We start from the raw sequence: 15,242 nt of genomic DNA on the forward strand, positions 1-15,242 counted from the left end.
CCACCCACCGGGCCGGACCAGTCCCCTGGTCCTGGGCTGACACCGGAAGAGTCCCCGTGCCAGGTGGGCGGTGTTCACGCGCGCTGGCTCCGCCTGCTGGGGCTGGGCGCCCGGGTGCCTCGCGGATGGCAGAGAAGTGGCCAGGCGCCGGGCGGGCCGGCCTCCACGCGGCCCGACAGCAGTGGGCGCTCGCGCTCCTCCTCTGCCCACTGCGCGTTCCCTCCGGGCCCGGCTTCCTCCGACCCCGCCTCTCGCTCCCGCTCCTCCCTCTGCTCCTCCCCTTCGCCGCCCGAGCGCCCATTCGTCAGCGCTCCGGGTCCCGGCGCGCGGGCAGCCCCGAGCCACTGCCACTGCCACTGCCACTGCCGCTGCCGCGCGTCTCACTGGGCGCCTGCACCCTTCGCCGTCCGTCCGCGCGCCCCACGCCGCGCTCCTCCCGCCGCCGGGGCTCGCCGGGGCTGCCCATGGCCCAGCCGCGGAGCCCAACCCCGGCGCCCGACGGGCTGGACCGCGGAGCCTCTCAGGTGAGTGGAGCGCTCCGCGCGGCGTCGGCCCGGAGCTGTCTGGGAGCGGGAACCCAGCAGGTGGAGCGGACGCCCAGACCCCGCGGAAGGAGTAGCCCGAGGCTGGCGCGTCTTCCCCACCTTCCGTCCCAGGAGCAGGGACCCGCGTGCCTGACACTTCGGGGGTCGGATGCTGAGCTCTGCACCGTCGGGAAGGTTCGCTCCGCGCGTTCACCACGAGTCCGCCGCTCCCCCCAGCCGCGTGCGGGCAGCTCTGGGAGCTCAGAGCTTAGCGGAGCCGGGTCCTATCGAGGTCGGGAAGTGTGCCAGGCACGCGAAGGGCCAAAGTCACCTGGACGATTGGCGCGTCCCGGGCGGGAGCGATGGGTCTTGTTGGCCCGGGCATATGGCTGGAGTGGGGAAGAGTCCGGACCTCTCCCGAGGGGCGGAGGTGCTCCGGTGGAGAGAAGGGGCTACAGCGCAGACTCAAAGTGCCTTCTTGCTCCAAATGCCAATTATAGAATTATACGCAGCTCTGGGTTGTTCCTGTTACTTTCGACTTATTTTTACCTTTTCTGCTGCTATTTCGGGCCCCGTGGGCGGTGAGGGGTTGGATTGGGGAGGCGGGGCGGGAACCGGCGGTGGGAGCTTGCACCCCGCTGCTCAGGGCAAAGGGAGGACGCGCTGAACCGAGCTCGCCGATTCCAGGTGCGCTCCCCGGGAACGCGGCGGCGCCAACCCCTGCCTGGAGAACCGCGCCCGCTCCCAAAGCCCTGGCGGGGGAACTGCAGGCCAGGAGAGGATGGAGCTTCAACTGGAGCAAGAGCCGGCATGGGGGGGGGCGGAGAGGGCTCGCCCTGGACTCCACGGCACCCCTTCCTGCGCGCAGGCACCTGCATCCTCCTCTTTCGGGTGGGGATCTGATCTTTAGCGGCCTTTCCCCACTTTGCAGGACCAGCCCTCTCTCTGCCGCTCTCTTCTGGCGCCAGTCTCTCCCTCAGTCCTTCCCCACTCTGATCCGAAGGTATTTTTTACCTACAAATTGTGCCAGGATGCTTGAGGGGGAGGGGGGGGGGAGTCACAGGGAGGTGTCTCCCAATCACTCTAGCTGGGCACAGCGACCGCGGTAGGAGATTGACTCTCAGAGGGAGACCCACCCGTGACAGGAACCCAACGCCGCTCCCGCCACCTGCCAGCGGAGCAGGTCCCCGCGCGAGTCCACTGGCGCAGGCCACTCGGTCGGCCTCGGTGGCGACTGCAACACGCGCGCGCACGCTCACACAGGCAGGACCCTTTGGTCCAACCTGGACATTTTTGCTTTGCGGACCGGACTTCACCGGGCCGCTGTTGCTGCTGCTGAGATGTTGAAAAGCAAGGAACAGCTTCTACTGTTTGGTTAATTCCCGGAATTCTATCTTTTCAATAGCTCTCTGGAGGTGGGCATAAACCCAACTTCTGCTTCTGTGCTTTTATTTCTAAACCCCATCCTTCAGGGTGCCCAAGGAGTCTAGCTAGCTGACTTCCTGGTAACGATTGGGTGGAATCAGAAGGGATTTGACCTATTGAAATTCCAGGAGATATAAGCGTCCTGAGTACATTCTCCTGATACCCATTGTATTTCCAATGTGTACATTCCACCACCCTTCCTACTCTGGGGCTGCAGAAATAGCATATTCAAATGCACTATCCTGTTACATAAGGTTTCCTCCAGCGCTAGGCAAGGGGAAACCCTGCCCAGGAGCCTTCCAAGGCTTCCATTACCCCATGTAACTCTTTCAGGCGAATTTGACTGGGATGCGCAACTTCATGACTAAGCACTAGCAGAGCAGTTAATTAGGACAGCGGCTTAAGAGGGATGGCTCCTTGGTAAAGCTGATTCCAGGGATGTTTCTGGGCTGGGCAGCAGCTTGAAGCAAGTGCCTTCAACAAAGCTCTGTACCTTTAAGATGGGAGGCTTGTTGTATTTGGTTGTTTTTGCCCATGGAAACTGGTGCCTTGAACTTGAAAATGGGAGTCAAGGCAAACAGATCTTTGCTCTTTTGTTGGCAGTCAAGAGTAAGAAGCCTCGGTGCTTCCTTCCTGTACAAAGCCATGCCTGCCCCCAGCGTAGCTGCCCAGTACACGGTATATAAACTCTTCCTTGTAGCTGGGCGTCTGCTTTTGTTTTTAAAAGGAGAGAAAAAAAAATAAACCTTTTCTTGGTGGGAACAAAATCCCAGGTACTCTCCCTGGAAGGGCAGAACTGCGTGAAAGTTTTTCTTCTCTGATTTACACATTGAGGGTGAGTAGGAGGGGGTCTCAGGAAGTAGTGGGTTACAACCTGAGTAGTGCTTTAATCTCAAGGTCAGCAGTTCGAAACCACCAGCTGATTTGAGAGAAAGGGGAGGCTTTCTACTCCTGGAAAGCATGACAATCTCAGAGACCCAAAGGGGCAGTTCACCCTGTCCTAGAGAGTTATCAGGAGGCAGAAGTGACGGTGGCACTGAGGGAGTGAGCCGAGTGATTGAGTTGGGGCCTAGGAATCTGGACTAAGTGGTGTAAAATCACGTGAGCAGCTCACCTTTCCCAGACTCTGGCATAGGCCCACGGGGTGACATAGGCACTTGTGGAAATAAGTCCTGTTTCCACTATGGAGTTCAAGGAGGGGCACTCAAACAGTTAAACGTGTTGCCCGGTGCCCTGACAGAAGCCTAGCTTGTACTCAGTGCCTCCACTCAGACTCAGGGCTGCAGGGGTGGACTCTGAGCCAGGGACCCCTGAGAAACAGTTGTCGAGGGAGGAGGGAGAGCCCCTCTGGAGGGTGCCCCCAGGAGAGCGCAGGAACCTCCAGCATTAGCAGGCAGTAACTTTCCAGCAGGTGGAGGAAACTAGGAAAAAACCAGGGTTATTTCCTGCGGGTGTGGTGCCCTGCCTCTCCTTACCCACTGTTTGTTCCAGCATTTTCTTTTCAGACCGTCCTTCCAAGAGTGGGGAAGGGCCAGAGCGCCTGTGATACTCAGAGCCAGTTTCTTGCTCCGGGCCGTCAGGCAGGTTTTTACTTTTGTTTTTCCCTCTTGGCATTTGCATTCTTTCTCTGCCAAACAGGGGTGGCAGGATCATCGAGCAAGGAAGAAGACATGAGTGAAGGGGGTTAAAAGAACAGAAACGCTTGTGTAGATTCTAGAACGCCGGTGCCACTCAAAGCAGGGCACTTTCGCTTGCCCTTTCTTCAATTTTCATGTTCAGTCTGTTTTCCTGGTCCTTGTCATTGGAGTCTGCGTGTGTCTACGTGAAGGACACACAGTAAACATTCAATAAGCGAGATATTTTCAACTCCTTTGTCAGCGTCTTCTTGTACTCTGGGCACCGGAGTTCCACCAGCCCCAGGCTGCACCGGTCTCAATGCTATGTACTTTCTGTTTTCAGGAGCTGAGTTAACTTTTTAAAGCCACCCCCACCCACTCCCTTTAGCTGAATGCATTTGATATATCATAAAACAATATCTGTTGGCAGGCCAGACCCAGATATTGATTCATCAGAAAAAGGAGAATAGAGCAGATGAGCGGTTTGGTGGAGGAAACCATGTCTGTCTGTCCTCGTGCCACCCTCCTCGCTCGTGTAGCCCACTCTCGTCCATCACCACATACCCCCCTTCATCCTTAGCTCCGTGGTGCCCCTGTGCTTTAAGCACTGAGTGGACTGCTAAGCATAAGGGGCTGGTACCTTCAAAGCCACCAGCCCCTCTTAGGGGGAGGGCAAATGAGGGGGCTGCCCGCTCCTGTAAAGATTGGCATTTGGAAATCTTCAGTGGGGCCACTAAGTCAGAATCGACTCGGTGGCAGTGAGTGCTTGCGTTTCCTTCCCTGGTGGATCTCTGCATCCTGGAAGGGGCCCAGGTACCCTTCATACTGGAGGCCCTCACCTCACCATCGAGTCATGCTTTCATTTTAGGGGGTGCAGCTCTCTGACGTGGGCTTGCAGTCCCTCGTCCTGAAGTAGTGCTTACCCAGCGGCCAGCTATCCACCAGGTTGGCAGTTTGAAACGATCAGTAGCTTTCCATGGGAGAAAGACAGGACTTTCCACTCCTGTAAAGAGTTACAGTCTGGGAAACTCACAGGGCAGTTCTACCCTATTCTACAGGGTCGCTGGGAGTCAGTATTGACTTGACTGGATGCTGCTGAGTTTGGTTTTTGGTTTGGGAAGATAGCAGAGAGCCCTGGTGACATAGTGGTTACTTGGGCTGCTATCCCCAAGGTCTGCAGTTTGAAACCCCCAGCCTCTTCGGCAGCAGAAAGATGAGGCTTTCTATTCTCATAAAGAGTTACAGTCTCAGAAACCCGCAAGGGCAGGTCCAACCTGCCCTGTAAGGTTGCTATGAGTTGGCATCGATGGCAATGAGTTTGATTTGGGTTTAGGGATGACATCCAACATCCTTATATGAGGTGCTGCTACCATGGAACCCCGGCTGGGCTAGCACCAAACACCCTTCTTAGTTGTGGATTTGTACTGCGCCCTTGTCCACCATTCGGTGATGAACGTTTTGGTAGTAGGTGGGTGCTACCTCCTTCCCCACAGCTCCTCCTGGCCCTGAGTTAAAGCTCAGCTGCAATGACATCACCTGGCTAGCTCCTGGACTCTTGAGGGACACAGGGGCAGCTGAGAGCTTGTTTGCCACCTTGGTTCCTGGATCCAGTGGCGTCAGCAGCAGCATCCATGTCCCAGGGTGAGGTCCCCTGGTGCAGTTCCCGTGGCGTGAGCGTGGCGGGCTCCCTGGTGCCTAGTCTCCCTTCATTCCTTCTCATTTCCCAAGCCGGCCTTCCCAGCACCTCGCAGTTCCTCGGGGTGGAGCACAGCCTTCAGACGCACAGATCGCTCTTCTCTCGGCGCTCCCCTGAATGGTAAGCAGCGGAAGCACAGCCGCTCCAGATCCATCTTCACGCACGAGGCCTGCTCTGCGTCCTCACTCCGTGGGGAATGAAGTCCATAGCTTTTGCAGGCCGTTAGAATCATATTTATTGGGCTGTAATTTGTCAATAGTTATGTGGTACCACTAGAGGTCTAGAAAGATGAATACATTATTCTTACAGGGAGTAGCTTGGACATAATGGAAATAGATCCCAAGGGGCCATATGTTTTCTATTCTTTTGGGGGGGGGCTGGGGGGGCCTCCAGAACGCATGGGTTTTGGTAGTTTTCCAACCGGGATGAAAAACTCAAGTGCCTTCAGTGGGCAAACACATAAACAGCCAGTGTGAGGCTGTAGGGCCTGTGTGTGGGGGGAAGTTCAGACGATTTGGCTGCCCTTAGACCCAGCACAGTTCCACTGTGGGTGGGACCTTTCCAGATCTGATCTCTCCCCGCCCCCAGTCCCACCCTGTCCCTCAAACCCAAACCAATCTCCCTGCTATGCAGTTGATGCCCACTCCTAGTGACTTTGAAGGACAAAGTGAAACAGTCCTTGTGAGTTTCCAAGACTGCTACTATTCATGGGAATAGAAAGCCAAGCGGTGGCTGGTGGTTTTGAATTTCACACCTTGGGGGTCGCAGCTCAGTGGGTAACTGCTAAGCCACTCGGGCTCTCTCTGGCCCACACCACAAGGTAAACTGTGCATTCACAACTTCATGTGGAATCTGCTGGATTTTAAAGCCAGGCAGCAAGTGAAACATATTTCAATGATGCTATAAGGAGGCCTGGTGACATCATGAGTTACATGTAGGGCTGACAGCTGCAAGTTCATCAGTTCGAAACCGTCAGCTTCTCTGTGGGAGAAAGAAGATGCTTCTTATTTCCATAAAGAGTGACAGCCTCAGAAACTCACAGCCTCAGAAACTCCCAGGGGCAATTCCACTCTGTCCTATGTCCTATCATCATGAGTCAGAATGGACTTGATGGAGAAATTGAGAAAAGTAACATCAAGGGGCCCAACCAAATACTTCTATAGGTTGTAGCCCTGTTTCCTGCTGCTCCACTATATCTATACTTACACATGGTCCTTTACTTATTTGTACTTATAGACCCACATGTATGTATACACACAGTTGACATTGGCTGAGGAGCACTCGTGGTGTAATGGGTTAGCAGCTCACAAGGTTTGCAACTCAAACCCACCAGTTGCCCAGAGGGAAAACCATGAAACTCTTTGCTCCCATAATTGTTTCCGTCCCATAGTGGCCATCGTATATGTGAGTCAAAATGGACTCAATGTTGTTGCTGTTGGTACGTGCAATGCAGTCAGTTCTGGCTCATAGCGACCTTATGTATAGAATGAAACACTACCCGGTCCTGTGTCATCCTGACAATTGTTTTAGGCTTGAGCCCATTGTTGGCAGACACCGTGCCAGCCCATCTCATTGAGGGCCTGCCTCTTTCTTTGCTGCCCCTCCAGTTTACCCAGCATCTCCTTCTCCAGGGAATGGTCCCTGCTGATAACTTGTGCGAAGTACGAGACAAGTCTCGCCAGGATGGCATTCTCACTGTACTTCTTCCAAGACAGATCAATTTGTGCTTTCGGCAGTCTCTGGGACTTTCAGTGTTTTTCGCCACCCCCATATTGAAAATGTATTGATTCATCTTTACTCTTCCTTCTACATAGAGTGTCTATGGGTCAGAATTGGCTCAGTAGCAGTGGCCGCAAGCAGACAGACAGATTTCATCTGCTGGATCCCCACTCTGGGGAGTCCACCTGGGTAAGAGCAGGATTATGTTCCATGGCTGTTTCAGAAGTAGATCTCCAGGACTTGCTTCCTTGGTGCCTGTGGGTCGATTAGAACCGGCAACCTGCGGTCTGTCGTCTCTGAGCTACACCCTCTGTACCACCTAGAGACCCCTCATAGATCTGACCCACATGTCTCAGGTTTGTGACTTCCAGTTTCAAAGGGAAATATGTTGGGGATATGAGATGCAGTAGAGCCAGCTACCCCAAATACCAAGGAGTGGCGGGTTTGCTTTAGACAGTCCTGCAGTTTGATCACACTGCTGGGGACAGTGCTGCCTCCGCACCTGTTGGGGGCACTCCTTCTCTTCATTTTAGGCAGCGGCAGTGGTGGTGATCGCATTTATCTCTTTAACACATGTTTATTGAGTTTCCACTGTGTACCGGGTATTGTTCTACTCACCGCTGACACCGTTGGGAATAAAACAGATGGAGATTCTTGCCTGTCTGCTTATCTCCTCGTAGAGGAGACAGATGAAAACCCAGGAGAAGGAAACTCTACCCCGTATTGCACAGCGAAGACTACCAGTTGTCAAAGGGTGGGGATCCTGAACGTTAGGTGCAGGGGTAATGTCTTGGACAAGTTCCCAGGAATCTTACAGGGATTTCAGTACCTGGCTGAACATCACCAAAGTCGAGCTTCATTGTTTGACATTTCTAAATGTGGGTCGTGAGCTTTGGGAGCTCAGACTACATCCAGGGAGCTGCTTTTGTGCTGCAATTCCTGATATTGGAGACTACTCAGACTCTAATAACAATAACAATCTGTGCATTGATTCACTGAGTTTTTATGATATGCCAGGTACTGTATTAACAGTGTTAGAATGCATTGATGATCCAAACCAATCAAGGGCTAGCCCAAAAGGAATCTATACACCAGCACTAGAGACATTAATTAATGATTACAAGGGAGTAGATGATTAGTGCAGGTTCTCATTGAACTCTTTGGCGTTTTGATAACCCCACCGCTGACATGGTACACCTTTTAATGTGATGGTTTTGAAAGTGCCAGGGTACCTATCAGTTGAAGAACTGCATTTCGCGACGCGCAACCCTCACTCACCCCAGTCAGAAGCAAAGAGTTGTCGCAGCTTCATCCAGCCATGATCCTGTGGATGATTATGACATTCTGCTTTGAAATCCCAAACCTGAATGTTTTAACCAATGCCTTCCCAGTGTGGGAAGTGCTTGTCTTCCAGGAAACATGATTGCGTGCCTCTCCAAAATCCATCTCTACCGTTGGTGTTAACTATTGTCAGCAGACCAAGGAGCCTACATGGCATAGTGAGTGATACTATCATGGGCTGCCAACCTCAAGGTCAGCAGTTCGAAACCATCAGCGGCTCCATGGGAGAAAGGATGCTATAAAGAGTTACGATCTCAGAAACCCACAGAGGAAATTCTACTCTATCCTGTAGGGTCACTGTGAGCTGAAATGGCCTCCATGAAAGTTTGGGGTTTTTGGTGTATTGACATCAACACTGTTGCCCCGAAAATTATGATAGTACTGCTCATGATGAATATCTACTACGGGTGCCCATCACATCTTCAAGGCTATAATTCTTGCCTGAAGCAGTAACATCTTTTTCCCACAGAACAGCTGTTCTGTTGGAACTGCCGGCATTCCAGTTAGCAGCTGAGCACCAAGGGAGCTCCTTCCAAGCATCAATAAGTTAACAAATTCCTACCTTCAATGGCAATGAGTCAGTTACTGTTGAGTTGATACCAGGTCATGGAAGGAGACACCTCCGCATCCGAGCAGGACTGCACTCCATGGGGTTCCCGCTGACTGAGGTCTTGGGAAGGGTTGTCTTCCCAGCCACCACTAGGGAGACTTGAGCCTCTAGTCTAATCTCTGGGTAAGCATGTGAGCACACATTACCTGTCTGCTCACCCAGGGACTCCATTCTTCTTAAAAGCAACAACAACAGCAACAAACTCTACTATCAAGTCTATCCTGACTCATAGTAACCTTAACTGCCCTTTTGAATTTCTGAGCATTAGATCTTTATGGGAGTAGAAAGCCTCACTCCTCCATATCTGGCAAGAGGCTGGAGGTTTTGAACCGTTGACCTTGCAGTTCGCAGCCAAATTCAGCATCTCCAGCACCACCCAGACTCCACTTCCATACCCCAAACCAAACTCAATGCCCTCGTGTCAGTTTGGACTCACAGCAGCGACCCTACAGGACAGGGGAGAGCCTCTTCTGCAAGTTTCCCAGGCTGTAGCTCTTTATGGGAAAGCAGAGCCTCAGCTTTCTCCCGAATAGCAGTTGCTGGTTTTGAATTGCTGCCTACGGCCAGAAGCCCAGTGTCTAACCGACTACGCCACCAGGGCCGGACAGAAGGTGATAAAGACACAGCTGCCAAGTCTCTGCCCACCCCATCAGATGGTCCCTCCCCAAGAGCACCCCACCCTGGCTCCCGCCCGCCTTCCGTCCAGTTCTTTCATTTGCAGCAAAGAGTTGCTTTTGTAACTGCACGTTGTAGCTGCAATGTCTCCCGGAGGCATCCTGCTACTTCCTCGGCCACCTTGCTTTAGTGCCTTGCAACCTTGCTGCGCCCAACCCGAGGACGAGCCCCTGGAGAGCGGGGATCCTGGAGGTGTTTGTTCATTTGTTTCTAGAATGGTAGCTGGCAGAAAGCCATCGCTCTGGGAAGAAGCCCCAGTCAGTGCGTTCGTTGGCTGCCCTTAAGGAAGGCAACTTTGCGGAGGAAGACAGACGAGGGGCTTCTGAAAGTGGGTGGGAAGCTTCCCTTACCCTACTGATGTCACCTTCTCACCAATGTGTTTGAAGCCCCCATGCACCTGTACAGTTCAGAAGAGGCAGAGGCGCTGAGAGAGGGAGCCCAAGGAGACCGATGCAATGTAGTCAGCATGGTGCGCCACCCCCCACCAAATCAACAGCAACAAACTCACTGCCATCTGGTCCACTCCGACCCACAGTGACCCGTTAGGTCTGAGTAGAACTGCCCGGGTGGGTTTCACAGACTGACACTCTTTATAGGTGTAGAAAGCCTGTCTTTCTCCCTCGGAAAGGCCCTTGCTTTCAAGCTGCTGGTTCGCAGCACACCTCCCCAACCGAACCAAACTTAACTCGCTGCCAGCAAAGTGGATCTGACTCATAGCGCCCCTATAGGACAGGGTAGAACTGCCCCCGTGAGTTTCCCAGACTGTAACTCTTTAAGGGAGTAGAAAGCCCCCATCTCTAACTGATGCCCTTGTGGTTAACACCACCCACAGAGCAACTGGTGGTTCTTTACCAACTCCAAGTTGGTTGGTGCCCTGGGCTCTTCTGTGATCTTTCTCACGATCCAACTGGTGTGTGCGTATGAAGCGATTGGAAAGACACCGTGGCTTGGGTCAGGGGCATCTAAGCCTTGAGTGACATCTTTGCTTTGCAAAACTGACAGGAGGCCTTCGGGGCAACTCTTTGTTTTGCACTATCGTGGTGTCTCCAATGCGACCAGCAGGCACATTACACAAACTCTGAGCTGACTAGATCCGGGCTGTGGGAAAGTACGTACTCGGAGGTGGAGAGACTGTAACAGCAGCGTGTAGCTCTGCCTCTGTGGCCTCCTGCATCCATTGCCAGAGAGGGGGCGTCCTGAAGCTTGTCTTGATCTTTAAGGAGTCCTGGTGGCTTAGTGGCTGCGTGTTAGGCTGCTAACATCCAGGCCAGCAGTTGGAGAGCGCCAGTCACCCTGTGGGTGGGAAAAAGACATCGCTTTCTATTCTGGTGTGAGTGGCAGGCTGGGTAACCCACAGGGGCAGATCTACTCTGTCCTATAGGGTCGCGAGGAGCCAGCACCGACCCATGGCAGTGAGTGAGAGATCCATAGAGGTGAAAGGACTCCTCTGAAGTTCCTAGAGTGGAACCAACAGGGCCCTCTCCACCAAGGCCGCATTCTCTCTCTGGAGCAGGTGACTCAAGCTGGCGACTTGCTAAGAACCCCTGGCGGCGCAAGTAACCACCGTTTTCTATAAGCAGAGACATATATTTAGATGGAAAGCCTTCACGTTTGCTTTTTGTTCGCCCAGCATGTCTCTTCAGCACTTTCCGCGGTACATTTTGCATCTTGTTTATTTATTTTTTTCTCCCAAGAGGATTCGAGCAGATGAGGCACACATCCTCCCTGCTGCCGGCTGCTTTATGCAAATGCCTTCCCGCTTTGGTCCAGGAGCTCTGTATCAGCAGTGGCGATACTGTGGGAGCAAGGTGACTGCCCGCCTGTGCAACAGAAACGGAAAGGCACAGGAGCTGGGTGGAAAAAAGAAAAGAAAATTAGCTTGTGGCGTGTGAGTGAGTGGCATGTGGGCTGGAGGCCCATCCTCGAAAACATGTCTGTGATTTATTGAAGTTACTTCTTAAACCCGACTTTTCTCAGCATCCTGAGTGGGGAGGAGGTGGTATTGACCATCCACTTGATTCTGACATCACATGGCAAAGATGAAACTTGTTCCTGGGGTTTTCTTAGGAGCCTGGAGGTGTAGTAGTTACGCCTTAGACTGTGAGCCACAAGGTCAGCCATTCGAAATCACCAGCCACTCTTCAGGAGACAGATGAGTGTCTGTACCAGTCTACCCTGCCCTGACAGGTAGGCGTGAGTTGGCATTAACTCCATGTCAGTGAGTTTTAATCTCATCAGAAGCAGAACAATCTTACATGGTGCTGCTGGTGGACTTCAACTTTCTACTGTTAGGTTAACAACCCTAACCCCAGAAATTGGTCATGGACACCCTCTCTCCTAGGTCTACCTTCCCCCGAGTGTCTCTCTCCTAGGTTTACCTTCCCCCTAGGTCTGCCTTCCCCCGAGGATGTCAGTTCCAGATTTCTGAATTGGAGGATGGAGTTGATGGCAGTCATAGAAAGATCATGCTTTTTGACAGCCGCCCTCCTCCGCTTTTCCTTTCCGAACGTGATCCTTGATTGTGAACAATTAATGGCTTTTCCCGACCACTGTATATCATCCTTATTATAAGGATTAACTCGAAGCCGACTCAGGTAGAACTTCCCCTGTGAGTTTGCAAGGCTGTAACGCTTTACCGGTTTATCAGAGTAGAAAGCCTCATCTTTCTCCTGCAGAGTGGCTGGTGCTTTCGAACTGCTTACCTTGCAGTTTGCAGCCAGGCATGTAACCACTTAACTATCAGTGCTGCTCTGGAAGCACAGGGTGGTCCAAAGGGGAGAACGTGATCCTGAAGGTTTAAAGACTTAGGGGAGAGGGACGATTCTAAGAACGGAAAGGGTGGGCTTCCTGGCAACCTCCTCGCAGTACCAAGAGAGGTCTGTGCTGTTCATCTGTTGGGCACAAACCACAAGCCATCACCTACTAAAGCAAAACCCCGAGGCATTTAATAACTGGGCGAGACCCTCTCTCATGCAGTGATGAGGGCAGCAGCCTGATGATTTCGCACCGCCTTGCAGTAGGAGGTGCGTCCGCTCTGGAAGGCCACGGGGCAGTACCGGGTCCACAATGGCAGTGCCTTTATTCAATACAAATATTGTTCCCAGCTCATTACAGCAGGGCTGGATTAGAAAGGCTAACAGCCCGTGCAAGGTCACCACTGAGTGCACTGGACGGATGCTCGGTTCTTTGGAAGCTCCCCGCTGGAATTGCTCCGGCAGACATGAATTCAAAGCTCATCAAACTGCCAGAGGCCTTTCCGACACACGCCCACCATGCAGGTGACCTCTAAATTTATCCCGCGCTCTCCCCTAAGACTACTCGTGGGGCTTACGATGGCGGTGAAAATGTTGAGCCTCCGTTTCAGGTAATAATGCTGCAGGGAACGGAACTCACAAGACTTCAGAGGCACGTGCACTTTCCGGAGGAGAGTGTTGTTGCACTTTTTCTTCTTGCGCCAAGGCTCGCTCCTGCTGGAATAGCCGGTTTCCTTCCACCTGCTGCTGTTGCTGTCACGGAGCCAGCCCCTGGGACACAGGGACCCCATGCGGACCCTGTGCCCCAGGAAACTCAAAGCTGCCTGGTCATCCCTGTGATTGGCTGAGATCAAAGCATTGTGACTCATGAGAGGTTTCCCTTGGTTGATTTATTTTGGAAGTCCATCTCCCTGCCTTCCTTCCTAGTCTTTTTTTAATAGTCAGGGAGTTCCACGTCACGGCTGACTGTTCAGAGGGTGGTGGCTGTGTATAAGGCCCATTGGCTGGGGATCCAGCCCAGTCCTCCTACATGGAAGGTCAGAATTCTACAATGGAACCGTCACGGCCTCCATTCAGCTGCAAAGACTATTTGTAATTTTACATTCTAACCAAAGCTGCTTCCATAGCACTTAAGCGGGGCACTTTAAAAGGTATGTGCAAAACATTGAATGAAAAGATAATGGGATTTTCCCACTGTCTTTGGATGCTCCCTGTACATGGGCTTTGGGGCCAGCATAAGAGTATAAACTGGTAACTCACAAGCTTAACCAGCGTATAGACTGGTAATGCACAAGTTCAGCCCACAGGAAAGGCCCGCTTCCACTCTACTTGGCTACATTTCAGCCTTGCCATAATAGGTGAGTCACCTTCTTATCTCTCAGCCTCAGTTTCTTCATCTGTAAAATGGACGTCATTAACATTATAGCTGAGGGGTTGTCGTTGTGAGGTGCCATTGAGTCGGCTCTGACGCACAGTGACCTTTTTGTGCACGACGGCATGAAGCACCTCTTGGCCCTGCGCCATCCTCACCATTGTTCCCAGGCTTGAGCCCATTGCTGCAGTCACTGTGTCCGTCCATCTCATCAAGGGCCTTCCTCTTTTTTAACACCCCATCCACTTTACCAAGCAAGATATCCTTTTCAAGGACTGCTCTCACCTGGCAATATGTCCAACGGTTGTAAGACAGTGTTGCCTCGAAGGAGCCCCGTGGTCTCACCTTTTTCCAATACAGACCTGAGGCCTTAGCTCGGAGTAAACTAGAAAATCAGAGAAAAAGAAAAGAAGAGGTCATTAGAAAGGTGACCGGGAAAGCAGGGAAGGCCTCCTGTGGCCAAAGTCAAGAAGCCTCCCTCTGGAAGAAGCTCTAGTCTTTGTCCTTGTTTCTCTCATCTTAGTTTACAATATTGCAGCAAACCTGATCGTTTCATTTCCTGAGACAACAGAGTAGATGCAATAATGTAGAGAATGTTTGAAAATAGATGTCAGGGAGAGATACAAGTGGAAAGAAGGAATCTGGGAGGAGGGAGAGAAAGAGAGGGAATTCGGGCAGAAAACGACTAAGGTCAGACTGAGATCTCAAAGGACATGACAGTCCCATGGCTTTTTCAGACACGACGGTTATCTGGAGCTCCTAATGAAATCCTGAGACAGTCTTTGAGGCAAGGCTTCTCGGGACGCCATCCTAAATTTCCCATGACCCCGAGGGAATGGCACAGAAAGGAATGATGGGAACACTGGTCAGAGACCCCTCTGTTCTGTGACAACCACGAAACCGCAGATACACTGTAAGATGGGGATTGAGTGCCATCTCCAGGAGAGACACACCACCACGCCCCCTGGTGGTGCCCTCTGACTGTAGGATTTGGGGCTTAGCTTTCAACTTCTAATAGCCAAATTCTTCCCAAATCACATCCAGTCCTTATCAATGATGATTTATGCCGCACCCCCTCCTTGTGGAATGAGGTGCGCTGGCATCTTCCCTGATGAGGGATGTTCAGGGATCCCCATTATATACAGTGTTTGGGCTCATCTGTAACATTTATCCTATCCCCACACCCCAACTCCCCATTAGCACCCAGGGGGAGCAGTTGACAGTCTTTCTAAGCCTTGGGTATGGGTTTATGATTTTTAATGATCCATTCATTCAAATCCTTGTTTATTTCACTCTTTGATCTATTGTACTAGATTAAGTGAGAAGAAGGTGGGGATATTTTTAGACCTTTCCCAAACCCTGATTGACCCTCCCCGTCCATGTTTGTCAGCACACCCTGCGATAAGACAGATAATGCAGAGTGCAGGCAGTTGGTGCTCGAGGCCCTTGGGTGACACAGACGTTCTGCTCTCAACTGGCCAAGAGTGGTTCTTCAAACCCATCTGGTGGCA

At 52.2% G+C, this 15,242-nt stretch overlaps 1 protein-coding gene across 1 annotated transcript in view; it reads left to right on the plus strand.

Moving 5' to 3' along the window:
• Nucleotides 1-321: 321 nt before the first annotated feature.
• Nucleotides 322-15,242, plus strand: part of HS3ST1 (heparan sulfate-glucosamine 3-sulfotransferase 1) — a 43,173-nt gene continuing 28,252 nt past the window's right edge. The window contains exon 1 of the mRNA XM_075545027.1: nt 322-524. The gene's annotated coding sequence lies outside the window, so the exon portion shown is untranslated. The remainder of the gene's footprint in view (nt 525-15,242) is intronic.

This window comes from Tenrec ecaudatus, chromosome 3 (assembly GCF_050624435.1).
Source record: "Tenrec ecaudatus isolate mTenEca1 chromosome 3, mTenEca1.hap1, whole genome shotgun sequence".
NCBI classification, from domain to species: domain Eukaryota; kingdom Metazoa; phylum Chordata; class Mammalia; order Afrosoricida; family Tenrecidae; genus Tenrec; species Tenrec ecaudatus.